Source organism: Felis catus, chromosome B4 (genome assembly GCF_018350175.1).
Source record: "Felis catus isolate Fca126 chromosome B4, F.catus_Fca126_mat1.0, whole genome shotgun sequence".
NCBI classification, from domain to species: Eukaryota; Metazoa; Chordata; class Mammalia; order Carnivora; family Felidae; genus Felis; species Felis catus.
Genome location: NC_058374.1, coordinates 63,157,674 through 63,170,823, shown reverse-complemented (window position 1 = coordinate 63,170,823; position 13,150 = coordinate 63,157,674). Strand labels below are relative to the sequence as shown.

Sequence of the window (13,150 nt, the reverse complement as noted above, 5' to 3'; positions counted from 1 at the left end):
CCCCGGTGCCCCTTCTCCGCCTCTCGAGCGCCCCAGCGCCGCGACCCCGCTCCACCTGCGTGCGAACTCTCGCGGCCGGGGACGCGGGCGACGGGGGCTCAGCCTGGGGAGACCGGCGTGTGTTCTCCAGATTTTCGAGGGGCGGGGGCGGGGAGTAGGGTTTTCCGGCAGGGGCCGGTAGTGGGGCCGGGGCATGCGCAGTGGGGCGGAGGAGGCATCGTGTGCAGAGGCAGCTGCTACTGCTGTGGCGCCTCCCTGGCGCGCGAGTGCGTGCACAAGGATCCCCGACGTGCGGCCCGGCGCCCTCCTCTGCTGGGGCGTCTTCACCAATGACTTCTAGGGCAAGGGCATGGCCTAGAACTCGAGCCACAAGTCCTACCGGCCGCTCTGCGTCCTCACCTTCAAGTGAGTCCCTCACCTCGCGCTCCCAGCTGGGCCCTGAGTCCAGAGAAGTTGTGGTACTAGGTTTTTCTGTTTTTGTTTGTTTGTTTTTTTGTTGTTGTTGTTTTGTTTTGTTTTGTTTTGCCACCCGCCACACTTCCCTCCCCATCTGGTGACACCACTCCCACTTTCTCTACAAAAAAGTATTATAGAGAATGCTAGTGGTCTTTAGGTTGCTTGCCTTAAATGCGTATAGACTGCCTTCAGTACTTAGGGAAACCTTCCCGGGCCCAGGGAACAAGGATCAGTGAGTGTTACAGATGGCCAATAAACTGTGCATTCATTCAACAGATATTTATAACATAATTTTCATTTGCAGTTTCTCTTCCAGCCACTGGGGGTAAGGGTCCTTATTGATACAGCTCAGGTAAAATAGGATTGAAGACCATGGAAGTTTTACAGAGAAAAAGAAAGTACCAGCCAAATTAATAGTAGCTGAGGTATCAAGGGCAGATGAGTTAATGAATGGAGACTCAAATCTCAGCCTCGTTGTGTGGGAGAAAAACAGGGGTTCGATACTCCTTGATAATGAAGTTTTGCCTGTGTGTTATCTAGTGAGTCCCTGGATGAAGGCATCTTCTGAAGCTATTTTTTTTATCACCTGATTTACCTGACTTCCTTTGGAGCAATATTCATACTTTCCCTACCTTTGAGTACTGTTAGTCCACTTAACACACACAGAAGAAGAAAGAAATGCTTGATTATGCCAAAAAATAGTATCTCCCCTCCCCCACCCCAACCCAATACACATACATGATAATAGATACTTTCTATTCACAAGGTTCTCTGTGATCTGTCTCCTGGTTATCTCTGGGATATAATCTTCCATGCACTTTCAACTTGTTCATTCCACATCCTTGTTGCATTCTAGAACTCATGTTCTTTGTGCATTCCAAGCACACTAAAGCATACTGCCCCTTCAGGGCTTTGGCACTTTCTGTTTCTCTTCTCCCAGATAGTCTCTGGGTTGGTCCCCCATACAATGTAGGCTCTAAGAGATGAACTCTAGCCCTTAGGATGTTCCTCTGCACACAAAGATGATACTTAACAAATGTTAGTGAATATGATTATTTTTGTGACTGTTTAGGAACTTTTCCAGATAACTAAGGTTAATAAGGTTGTTCTTTACCTTTTTTTTAATTTAAATTTTTATTTATTAATTTTTTTTTTAATTTTAACGGAGGCATGACATTTCCTTGGTCCTTTATCCTAACTAGGATGTCCCTGGACCCACCAGAGGCCCTGGTTACTGCAGAGTTAAAGGGTGCACTGATTCCAAATAGGGCTCTTGTGGCTCTCAGCTGGAATCTGCTGTGACTTTGACTGTGACTCTCCATGGAGAATGAGGATCCTTGGCACTTCCTCCAGGACAGTGTAGTGAAGGATGATTGTTGGTGGATGGTACCGTAAAATTCAAGCCTGTAAATACCCTGAGGGAATTTCAGAACTACTGGAAGTTCTCTTCCTACTCCACCAACTCAGAACTAAGTTCCTGCTATGTTGGTAACCTGCTTTCTTGAAGAGGGTCATTTTTTTTTCTTTCAGTCCACAAGCAAGAAGCTATGGAATTTTTTTCCCTCTTACAGTACAGGACCAGAAAATAACTTGTCCCCAAAGCAAGTAACATGAATCCCCGTTCTGTTCAGTACTCTGCCAGTCACATCTTTAAAAGAAGGGCAGACCTTTGCTAAAAACCATCAACCTAGCAATCACTTTTGAAGAAAATAATGTTTTTCTGATCCGATTTGCATTATTTGCTGACCTCCTTTTCTGAGGGTTTTCTTCTGGGACTTGCGAACTTCTACATGTGGTTAGTGACTTTCTTTGGTGCAGTTGTTACCCTGAATACTAAGATGACAATAGTGACGAAAGCTACCTCTCAACTTGGTCATGGGCATGGCTCCTCTTGCCCGGCTCCCCTTCCCCTTCCCCCTGCCCCATGCTCCTTCCCTACCGTTTCCTTTAAAGCCATGTGAGGGTGTCCTGCATCAAACTTGAATCACAACCATGAACTTTGCTTTCACCTCCAAGTGCACTAAATGTTTGCATTGGTGCCTGCAAATCGCATCCTTTGGTACTTCAGGTACGTGAGGATGATAATTTGCTGATTTGTTTTTGGTACTGGATGGACTGTGGAAAAAGAGCAACCAAACTGATTAAGGGCCAGAGAGACTTGCCTTAGAGGAAAAATAAGAATCTGATGATATTTATTGGTAGAATGGTCTAAGAAGACTATGGAAACCACTTATGAGCACTTTTTTTTTTTTAACACTTATGAGCATTTGAGAGCTGAGATGATGGCAAAAGATGAGAAGAACATCCAGCAGCTTTAGAGGAAGGCAGGAGAACGCACTGTGTTTTTTATTGGACTGTGGAAACTCATCTGGGAAGTGTTGTAGAATCCTCATTTGAGACACTGGAAACAGATGATGAAACAGCATATTTAATTTTTTTCTTGCTGGAATTTCAGCTTAAATGATAGTGAATGCCTGTTGAGTTACCAGAGAGAGCTGAGTTTGTCTGGCAAGTGTGGCAGTTGATGCCCATAAGTTTGTAGACCTTTCTCATGGTCTCAGCACTGCCTGCCTTTATTTACCTGAGATGCTTAGTAAATGGGCAAACCTGTGGGCCTCCTTCAAGATGCACTGAATTAGATTTTATGGAGCTAGGTTTAGGGTGTCTGCTGTTGCAGGATGCAGGGATTCTTAGATACTTTGAAATTTAGAAACGGTGGGTGTATTTAGCATTTACAGTTTTACTTGTGTTAACTTAGTTAATCCTCACAGCTATCCTATAAGTTATGTTCTATTGTTATTTAAAGGTAACGTATGAGGAAACAGAGACCCTGAGAGGCTAAGTGACCCGCCCAGCTGATGCATCTAAGAAGCATCAAAGCCGGGATTGTTCTTCACCTACAGGCTGGCCCTTAACTCTGTGCTCTTAATCATGCCAGGCAACCTCTCTGAGGACAGTTAACTTTGAAATCCTTTTGGTCTTATGGGTGGAAAAGCCAGGGGAAATGGTTTACACTCCCTTTTTATCAAAGGTGAATTCATTTTTTGTTTTCACATGGAGATGAATGAATGATTTAAAATGCACTATGTCTATGTGAAATGTGAAATATGTAGTGAAATCAGCTTTGAATGGAAAACTCTGGGTTTGTCATTTATTCTGACAGTAAAAGGCTGAGAGAACTTTAATTCTGAGAAGGGGCTTTTGTAATTGAAACAGAAAGAAGCTTTCTTGAGGGTTTTTATTGCTTTTCCAAAAATTAGGTTGAGATTGCCTGCCTGCAAAAGTAGTTCAGCTCGGGTTTAAGAAGACTGGACCTCAAGGAAGCATTTGATATGTATCTTTTCAGGTTAGTATACTTTCAACTGTGAATCTTATACTGTCAACCTTGTTTTATTTGGCATTCTGTTAACCATCAATTCTACACTTTTAATTTTTATACTATCATAGTATAGAAATTAATGAGGCAGGAGTTTGAAGTATTTTTTAGTTATCAAAGAAAAGTGAAATTATGTTCTTTATGCTTTGGTGTTAAACACTTCATCAGGAATCCAACAGTATATTAATTCACAAACTTCATGTTAGACTTTAACTTTGAGCAAGACAGATGAAATTCCCGCCCACAGGAACTTAATCTATTAGGTTGAACCATATGAAATTGCTAATATTTAAGAGGTTTTTGAGTTTGAGAAATAGCAATTTCATATGATTCAACTTCACAGCAGGGAGAGGCAAACAACAAATATATTAATGAATAAATAGGAAAAATTAAAGTGATAAGTATTTTTGCCAGGTATCAAACTAGTTTCTTTTGTCTCTAAACCCTTCTCCGCTCTTTCTCCACTTACCTTTGTGTTGCTAGGGATGAGACTGTGCAAACCGCTTTTTTTTCTTTTTTTTACTTTGCCAGCTGGATCCCTAGTTAGGTCTACCAACAAAGAGCAGAGGGAGAGACTGGGAGGCTGGGGTGGGAGGTGGGAAGAAGCGACTCAGCTTCTTCCCATCAGTTTCCTGTCTGCTTGTCATTCCGCTAATATCACCCCGTCAGGCTTCTTCACATCCCTATAGCAGTGCCTCCCATAGCAGCAGATGAATCTGGTTTGCAATTTTTTTTCTGTATGTGCAGAATCACCTTCATTGCTGGCCTCTCAGTAATATCAGCACCAGAAGATATTAATTTCACTTAATTTCAATTCGGCCAGGTTCCCATTCCAACCTTCTTCTTTAGAATAATTCCGACCTCTTCCATTTGTTTCTCTAGCTCTAGGGTTGGAACCTGCTTCCCATGATGCTGCTTTCGCGATACCTTACTTTTCTGTTTTTGTCTTTTCAGTTACTCAGTTAACAGTTTCATACCTGTGCATAACAGTGCACAATATTAAATTCTCTCTTTTTTTTAAACTTAATTTTTTTTTTTAAATTTACATCCAAGTTAGCATAGAGTGCAACAATGATTTCAGGAGTAGATTCCTTAGTGCCCCTTCCCATTTAGCCCGTCCCCCCTCCCACACCCCCTCCAGTAACCCTGTTTGTTCTCCATATTTAAGAGTCTCTTCTGTTTTGTCCCCCTCCCTGTTTTTATGTTATTTTTGCTTCCCTTCCCTTATGTTCATCTGTTTTATATCTTAAAGTCCTCATATGAGTGAAGTCCTATGATTAAATTCTCTCTTAATATACCTTGTGAGGCTTTTGTCTCCTGACTGGATCTTGACTGATGTGGGACCACACAGAGAATTAAAATAGGGCTGTGTGACGGATGGCTACTTGTAATTGAGTGGTCTAAGAGGCCTCTGCGGGGGTGACATTTAAAATAAAATCTCAAGGACAGAACAGTGGGGAGGAGAGAAGGGAAGGGAGCTAGGCAAGGGACATAGCCATTTCAGAGCATTAGGGTGGGAGTGGGATGCGAGGAGAGGGGAGAGAGTGTTACAGTTGCCTGGATGTTGAGGGGAGAGGTGGACAGTGGTCAGACAGGGAGCTCTGGGGCCAGGATAGGGAGCTTTCATTTGATTCTAGTAAGTTGGAGGATTTCCCGCAAAATGAATTGTAGGGAATGAGAATCAAAACCGACAACTGGCCAGGAGGTATTTGCTGTGGTCTAAGCGAGAGGCAGTGGTGGCTTCAACCAGGTGGTTGCGAGATAGTGAACTTCAACCAGGTAGTAGGAGAGATGGTGAGAGAAGTAGACAGATTGGGTAAGAAGTCAACAAACACTTTGGAGAAGTTTAAGGACCCAATGCAGCATTGATGTGTGGGGTAAGGAAAAAAGGAATTGAGGCAAATTTGCAGTGTGTGTGTGTGTGTGTGTGTGTGTGTGTGTGTGTGTTGTAGTAGTAGTAGTAGTAGCTCTCCATTAAGTCCACTCACCCATTCATACATAAGAACACATACATATCCCACATTCACACACTCACATTCACACACACATAAGCATTTAGGCACAAGCTGGAGGCTTCTATTCAAGATGGCATGGATTCATCCATCACTACTCTGTGACTCCTGCCAGTCTGCCTTACTGGGTTCTTGTCTAGCTCACATTTCTCTGTCTTGAATGCAGAGATTTTATGAGAGGTTTTCCAAAACTAAATATGTGAGTGCATTTCTAGAACTCCCGGTTTAATGATCATATTTTTAAAATGAGGTTAATTAGTTCGATCTTAATTTTTTCTAAACCCATACTGGCTTTCAGTCTAATCAGAGATCCTTTTCTAAGTGCTTACAACCATTTATTTAGCAATCTATTCCAGAATGTTTTGTCATTTTGTGTTGAGCTCCTTCATCTATAGTTTTAGAGTTTACTTGCTGCATTTTAGAAATTAGTAAATTTTTTTAACTCCAGATTCGTGGCTCCTCTCTATTTCTCAGTGATTTCTTATATGTGAGGGTATTTCACATAGTTATCTCATTACTGCAGTTACTCCATATTTGATAATTGCTTTTGATATTATGAAATCCAACTGGGCATACTTCAGACACCGGGCACTTTCTTGTAATCTATCACACAAGAGAAGAAAAAGGATCCATGTAGATCATATATGCATATTTTTAGATAGGATTGCATGTGGATCACCCAAGGTGATATATATCTTCCATTTTATATTACTTAATGTAGCTCATAAGAATGTAGTAACAGAATAATACCATCTTTCAAGATTTTTTTAATTTTTGGGAATACAGTAAGTTCTTTGTCTTTTTTTTATTAAATTTTTTTTGTTTTTATTTTTAGAGAGCGAGTATGAGCAGGGGAGAGGGGCAGAGGGTGAGAGAGAGAGAGAATCTCAAACAGGCTCCATGCTTAGTTGACCTGAGCTGAAATCGAGTCGGATGCTCAACCAGCAGAGCCACCCAGGCACCCACTTCTTTGTCTCTTTTAAATAATGATGCTATGTTGTGTAATCTAAATGTTTGGTCTTATTATATCTGTGGGAATCAGTCATATGTATCAAGGATATGACATAAAGGATGTCTTATCTTGTTCCCCTCCTTCACACCTACGCTTTCAATACCAAAAGGAAAATATGGAATTACCAGTGTTTAGATGTCATCAAGTGGGCGGCTAGTACTGGCTTTTTGTGGCTTTTATTTGCAAGGGAACGAGCAGCGATGTTGCAGATGAGAGTTAAGGAATCATTGCCTTTCCTGATCATGAAAAATAAGTATTGGTAGAAAATTAGGACAATTCATAAATATATAAAAATGAAAATAAAACCCATGTGTAATCCTATCATTGTTAACATTTTAGTGTAGATCCTCTCATTCTTCATATACAGATAATGTAGTATATGCTGTATATATTTAACAGACACACATATATATTTAATGAATACACACACTATATGCATGTATATATGATTATTTTATTTAACTGGAAGTCATAATGTAATACTGTCCTGCAGTTGGCCTTTTAAACTTAACAATGTGTCATCAACATTTTCTCCTACCATTCAGCTCATAACTTACGTTATTACACAGATAAGTGTTTCCCATGCGTTCATGTCTTTTTAAAAACAAAATAGGAACCCACTGCACCGTTTAATTATCTTCTCTTAAAAATATTTATATAATGAAAAAATATCCCCATGTCAGTATAGTTTCACATTATCATTTTTAATTGTTCATAATAGTTCACGGTGTTAATTTGATTATTTACCAAAATTAATTTGATCATTTCCTTATGGTTGGACATTTAGCTTTTGTATTTTTCAATTTTTTGCTCCTATAATAATATGATAAGGAACATTTTTATACACATATATCTTTGTGTACTTCCTTGGTTATTTTCTCTTATGAGAATTCTGGAGGTGGAATCACTCAGTCAAACATTATGTGCTTTTTTAAAGCTTTTGGTACATATTGATACATAAGCTTCTGCAACCTGGACATCCACCAATGGTATAAGATTGCCTTTTTCCTCTCACTGTGACCATAAGTGTGAATGATTTTACACAATGGCTTTGTTGTTCTGGAAAGTTCAGTCTGGGGAAGCAGGGGATAGTTTACAGGCAGCCACAGGGAGATGGGCTCTGAGGTAGTTGAGCCTGCTTTCTGATGACTGGGACCTCCTCCTCTTACCCTTGTCTCACAGTGTTGCTCTCTGGGTACTTTCTGATACCTAGCAGTATTCTCACTTCTCTGTTTATGGAGTATGATACTCTGTCCAGATCTTAATGGACTTGTCCTGTCCATTGGCTTGTTGTCTTGTCCATTGGCTGTTTTCACTCCTCTGTAAGGGGCCAGGGAAGTGAGTCATTTCATACCAGGCTCTAAGAAAGCTAAGTTACACAGAAGCTGTGTCAATACACAACTGGATAAAGTCTCACTTCAGAGCACTGGTGTTAAATCTCATCCATCATTTAATTTTTCTGGCCTTTGGTGGACATATGTTTACTTCAGTGTATTCCTATAGCAGCAGAAAGGGAGTAGACAACATGATCTCTTCTATTCCCATTAGATTGATTGTGAAACTATAATTTGGGATGTTCAAAATTTTGTAAGTTACAAGGTTATAAGGGCTTCATGCTCTTTCCCCATTACCTTGCCCTATACATCTCGTCCATCTGGCTGTTCCTGAGTTGTATCCTTTTGCAATAGACCAGCAATCTAGTAAGTAAAATGTTTCTGTGAGTTCTGTGAGCCCTTGTAGGAAATTAAACCCAAGGAGGGGGTTGAACCTCTGATTTAAGGACTGTCAGAAGCACAGGGACAATCTGGGCTTGTGACTGTCCTCTGAAGGGGTGAGGGGCAGGCAGGCTTGTGGGACTGAGTTCTTAACCTGGAATCTGGTGCTGTTTTTAGGTAGATAATGTCAGAATTGGGTTGAATTGTAGGACACCCAGGTTGTGTCTGAGAATTGTTTGTTGTTTGGGGAAAGCCACACCTTTTCCCAACCATGTTGAAACTGGGTCCAGGAACCCAAAAGAATGCTGCATGTTCTTTTCTAGCAATAATTAATAGTGATCTCAGAGATGAGAATTACCAATCAAACCAAACCACACTCACTCAAAATAGCCACCTCCATCTTTATTAAGAGGTGCATATTTTGTATTTAATATTTATTTATGAAAGATTATAATATAGTTATATTGATTATATATTAATAATAGCTAATAACAGCTTAATTAAACATATTTTTTCACATTTAGAAGGCCTTATGGTCTAAAGGAAAAATTTAATTTATGTGCATATTTTGATGCCGACAAATAAGGCAATCAACAAAAGAATTTCAAGCATAAAAGTATCTTACAGTAAGATGAAATGCTGAGAGGAAAATGGAATGAAAATAGGAGTTTCAGGAGAAAGAAAGAAGGATATGAAATGAACGTATTCACATTTGTGTAAGTAGATGATCAGTCATTATTGCGTTTAGATACCGTGGAGGATGTATAAAGCGGTAATATCACTTTCATAATGTCAGCATTTACAGTGCACTGGACATAACATTCATTCAACTAATTAAAATTATGATGAAAAAATTTAGGTATCAACTTAGAAAGGTAAAATTTAAGACATCGTTTAAAGAAATTATCTTAGGAAATACATGAGGAAAAAAATACAAAGACCGCTCTTCTAAATTCTGTAAAATGTCCTATGACATTCTCTGTAGGCAGCGTCTTCCTTTTATACCTGTAGAAAGCAATTTGATTTTAGTCCAGCTAAAAATCTGTGCTAATAGTAGTGTGGAGACAATTATTAGAAGAAAGAAGAAATGAGTAGAGTAGAAAACTCTACCAGTTCAAAACTTGCAGAGAGAGAAAGTGCATTAAACTGAAGGGGAATTTTGGTCAATGTGATCACCAGCTGGTAGAATTTAACTTGGGGACTAAGAAAAAGTGAATATCCTCTTAGTAAAATGACCTTTTAAAAAGGTTTTTAACACACTTTGGCACTAATTGAAAAGGATCCATGGAAACAAGATAGAAGAGCCAAGTAGCTGAAAAGTTGGACATTTATTTAGTGAAGGATGTTAGAGAAGGCCATTTGGATTCATAAGAAGATCCGGGAGGTAGGTGTAGGACGGAGGTGAGAAAATTTGTGTAGGAATCAAGTTATACTAGGATATGAAAAAGAGAAGACTCATTTAAGTAGACTCCAGTTCAGGTTTCTAAGGAGGAGAACATGAAATAGGAAAGAAAGATGCATTTTGTAGATGACAAAGCGGTGAAAAAATATATGGGAAGTATCTCTTCATTGTTACGTGTTGAACAAAAAACAAAGACCATAAATGCTATCAGAAATGATGGCGAATTAATTAACTTCCAGTTTTATTGAGACATGATTGGCATATAATTGTCTTAGGTGTACAACATAATGATTTGACATATATATATGTTGTTAAATGATTACCACAAGTTTAGTTAACATCCATCACCTCCCATAGTTACAGATTTTTTCTTGTGGTAAGAACTTTAAGTTCTACTTTCTTTTTTTGTTTTAGTTTGAAATAAATTGATCAATTTTTAAAATAGGATCTACTCTCTTCGTGACTTTCAGATACACAATGCAGTACTGTTAACTATAGTCACCATGCTATATATTACCACCCCAGAATTTATTTATCTTATAACTTACAGTTTGTACCTATTGACTACCTTCATCTATTTTCCCCACCCCCCAACCATCACCTCTGCAACCACCAATCTCTTCTCTGTATTTATGAGTTTGGGGCTTTTTTAGATTTTATATATAAGTGAGATCATACAGTTTTTTTTCTTCTGTCTTATCTCACTTAGCATAATGCCCTCATGGTCCTTCCATGTTGTCGTAAATGGCAAGATTTCCTTCTTTTCTATGGCTGAATAGTATTCCATTATATATATTACATTTTCTTTATCCATTCATCTGTCAATGGATACTTAGATCATTTACATGTCATGGCTAATGTAAATAATGCTGCTAGGTATATGGGAGTGCAGACACCTCTTTAAGGTCACGATTTCATTTCTTTTGTATACATTATAGGAAGCAGAATAGCAAACTTAGATTGTTTTCTTTTTGGTGTAGAATAGTAGAATAGCATGTTGAAGTGATGTAATGAGACTGTTTTATCTTCCATACTATTTATACACCGAACAAATAATGAGTAACTAGTTTGCAAGGCTCTCTGCTAGGTTTCAGGAGGTATTTGAATAGATACAATCTTGTCCCTGCCCATATATTACTTTAAAATATCAAAGAAGAACACCAAAACACATAAATGGCTGCAGGAACAAGCAATATATTGTGATACAAACAAGAGAAGCAATTTTCAACTTGGGTAGACAGGGAGAAACTAATTTACTCCTTTTCACAAATATTTATGTCACAGCAGTGCACGGCAGCCCTGAGAGGAGCTGGGATGCAGCCATGACCGTGAGGGACTCAGTCCCCACCCTCCTGGTGGTGCTGATTGTACCAAGGGATGTAAAGTCTCCCTGGTGTTAGTAGCTTGCAGTTTGAGGCAGAGATACTTTTTGCTTATTTCTATTGTTTTGAATTGGTCTTTTTGCAGTTCCTAGCACCTCACACTTTAGCACTTCCTAGTAATACAGTTAATTCTACTTGTCTTAACATAATATTCAAGGCTTTTTATAGTGTGACCCCCAACTCACCTCAAGCTTTGCTGCCCAATACCCTCCCTCATACCTTCCATTCATTTCATTCTCTTGTCACTTTATGTTTTGCTTCCAGAAACATCCCCCATCATTTTATTTTATTTTATTTTATTTTATTTTATGTTATCCTGTGTTATTTTATTATTTTATTTTTATTTATTTAAAAATTTTTTAAGTTTATTTATTTTGAGAAAGAGTGTGAGTGGGGGAAGGGCAGAGAGGAAGGGAGAAAGAATCCCAAGCAGGCTCCGCCCTGTCAGCACAGAACCCAATGTGGGGCTGGATCTCACCAACCATGAGATCATGACCTGAGCGGAAATTAAGATTCTGACACTCATGACCTGAGCCGAAATTAAGAATCTGACACTTAACTGACTGAGCCACCCCGGTACCCCTACCCATTGTTTTAGACTCCTGTTCCTTTGTTCCTGTTGCTTACTTTGCCTAGAATGCACCTTTTTTTTTTTCTAACCTTGAATACATGTTTCCTTTACTTTTGCTTCCCAAAATTCTCCTAATTTGTCTTTCAGTCTTAGTTCACAGGTCAGTTCTTTCATGAAGCCTTTCTAGATCCTCCAGTCAAAATTATTCCCTTCCTTTTGTTTTTGCCCATAGAACTTAATATTCTTTATGATGTGTGTAATTTTCAAGTGTCTTGACTCCCCATCAATCTTAAAAACTTGAACAGTACTTGGCAAATAGGAGGTACTTTAAAAAATACTTGTTCACTGGAATAAAGCACTCAATTATTAAATCTGGTGGTGTTCACTAATTGAATCACAGTGTGTGACTTGTGTAGACATTTAGTGGTTGATTGCTAGCACCTTCTTTTTCAGAAATTTGATTCCACCCTCCTAAGGACCCCAGAAGAACATGGGATGCAGGGTAAGTGTTCAATACATGTTTGGTGCTTATATATGAATGTGCAGGTGTGGCTGAAGAGGACAGATGAACAGCTCCTTCTCAGTGCATTTACTCACATGGTAATTGGTTTTCAAATTGGCATTAGTGTTAGCACCTCTGACACTTTTCCTCTTTGAGTCTCTGCTCCAAGGGATGCTACATTTTTTAATGCAATGTGCATTGGGCTGGCACATTCTGCTGTTACTGATGCTTCCTAGTAGTGCCTAATGGAACTGTGAGGTGACCAGTAGAGCTTCAGCGTACTATTAAAGCATGAGCAGGGTGCCTGGGTGGCTCAGTCGTTTAAGTGTCCGACTTCTGTTCAGGTCATGATCTCAGGGTTTGTGAGTTTGAGCCCTGCGTTGGGCTCTGTGCTGACAGCTCAAAGCCTGGACTGCTTCGATTTCTGTGTCTCCCTTTCTCTTTGTCCCTCCCCTGCTGATGCTCTGTCTCTGTCTCTCTCAAAACAAATAAATGTTAAAAAAAATAATAAAGCATGAGCTATGCTTGCCCAGTTTGTGATTGCTTCAATCCAACTTGCCACTCGAGGTGGCAGGTCATGGTTTTATCTGTGTTTTGTATATCCACATGTGCAATGATGAGTGTTCATCCAGGACCAGACAACTGGCTTTGCTCCCAAACCTTGTTGCTGATGAGCCTGGTTCTCTGTTTTAAACTTCAGGAAGCCTTGCAGGTGATGCTAA

The 13,150-nt window shown here is 39.5% G+C and overlaps 1 long non-coding RNA gene across 4 annotated transcripts in view; it reads left to right on the top strand.

Annotated features, from left to right (window-relative positions):
* Positions 1-200: 200 nt before the first annotated feature.
* The window catches only part of LOC109501512, a 308,946-nt gene continuing 295,996 nt past the window's right edge, over positions 201-13,150 (top strand). For all 4 annotated transcript variants that reach the window (XR_006600624.1, XR_006600621.1, XR_006600622.1 and 1 more), the window contains exons 1-3: positions 201-405; positions 3,717-3,802; positions 12,380-12,428. This is a non-coding gene — a long non-coding RNA (uncharacterized LOC109501512). The remainder of the gene's footprint in view (positions 406-3,716; positions 3,803-12,379; positions 12,429-13,150) is intronic.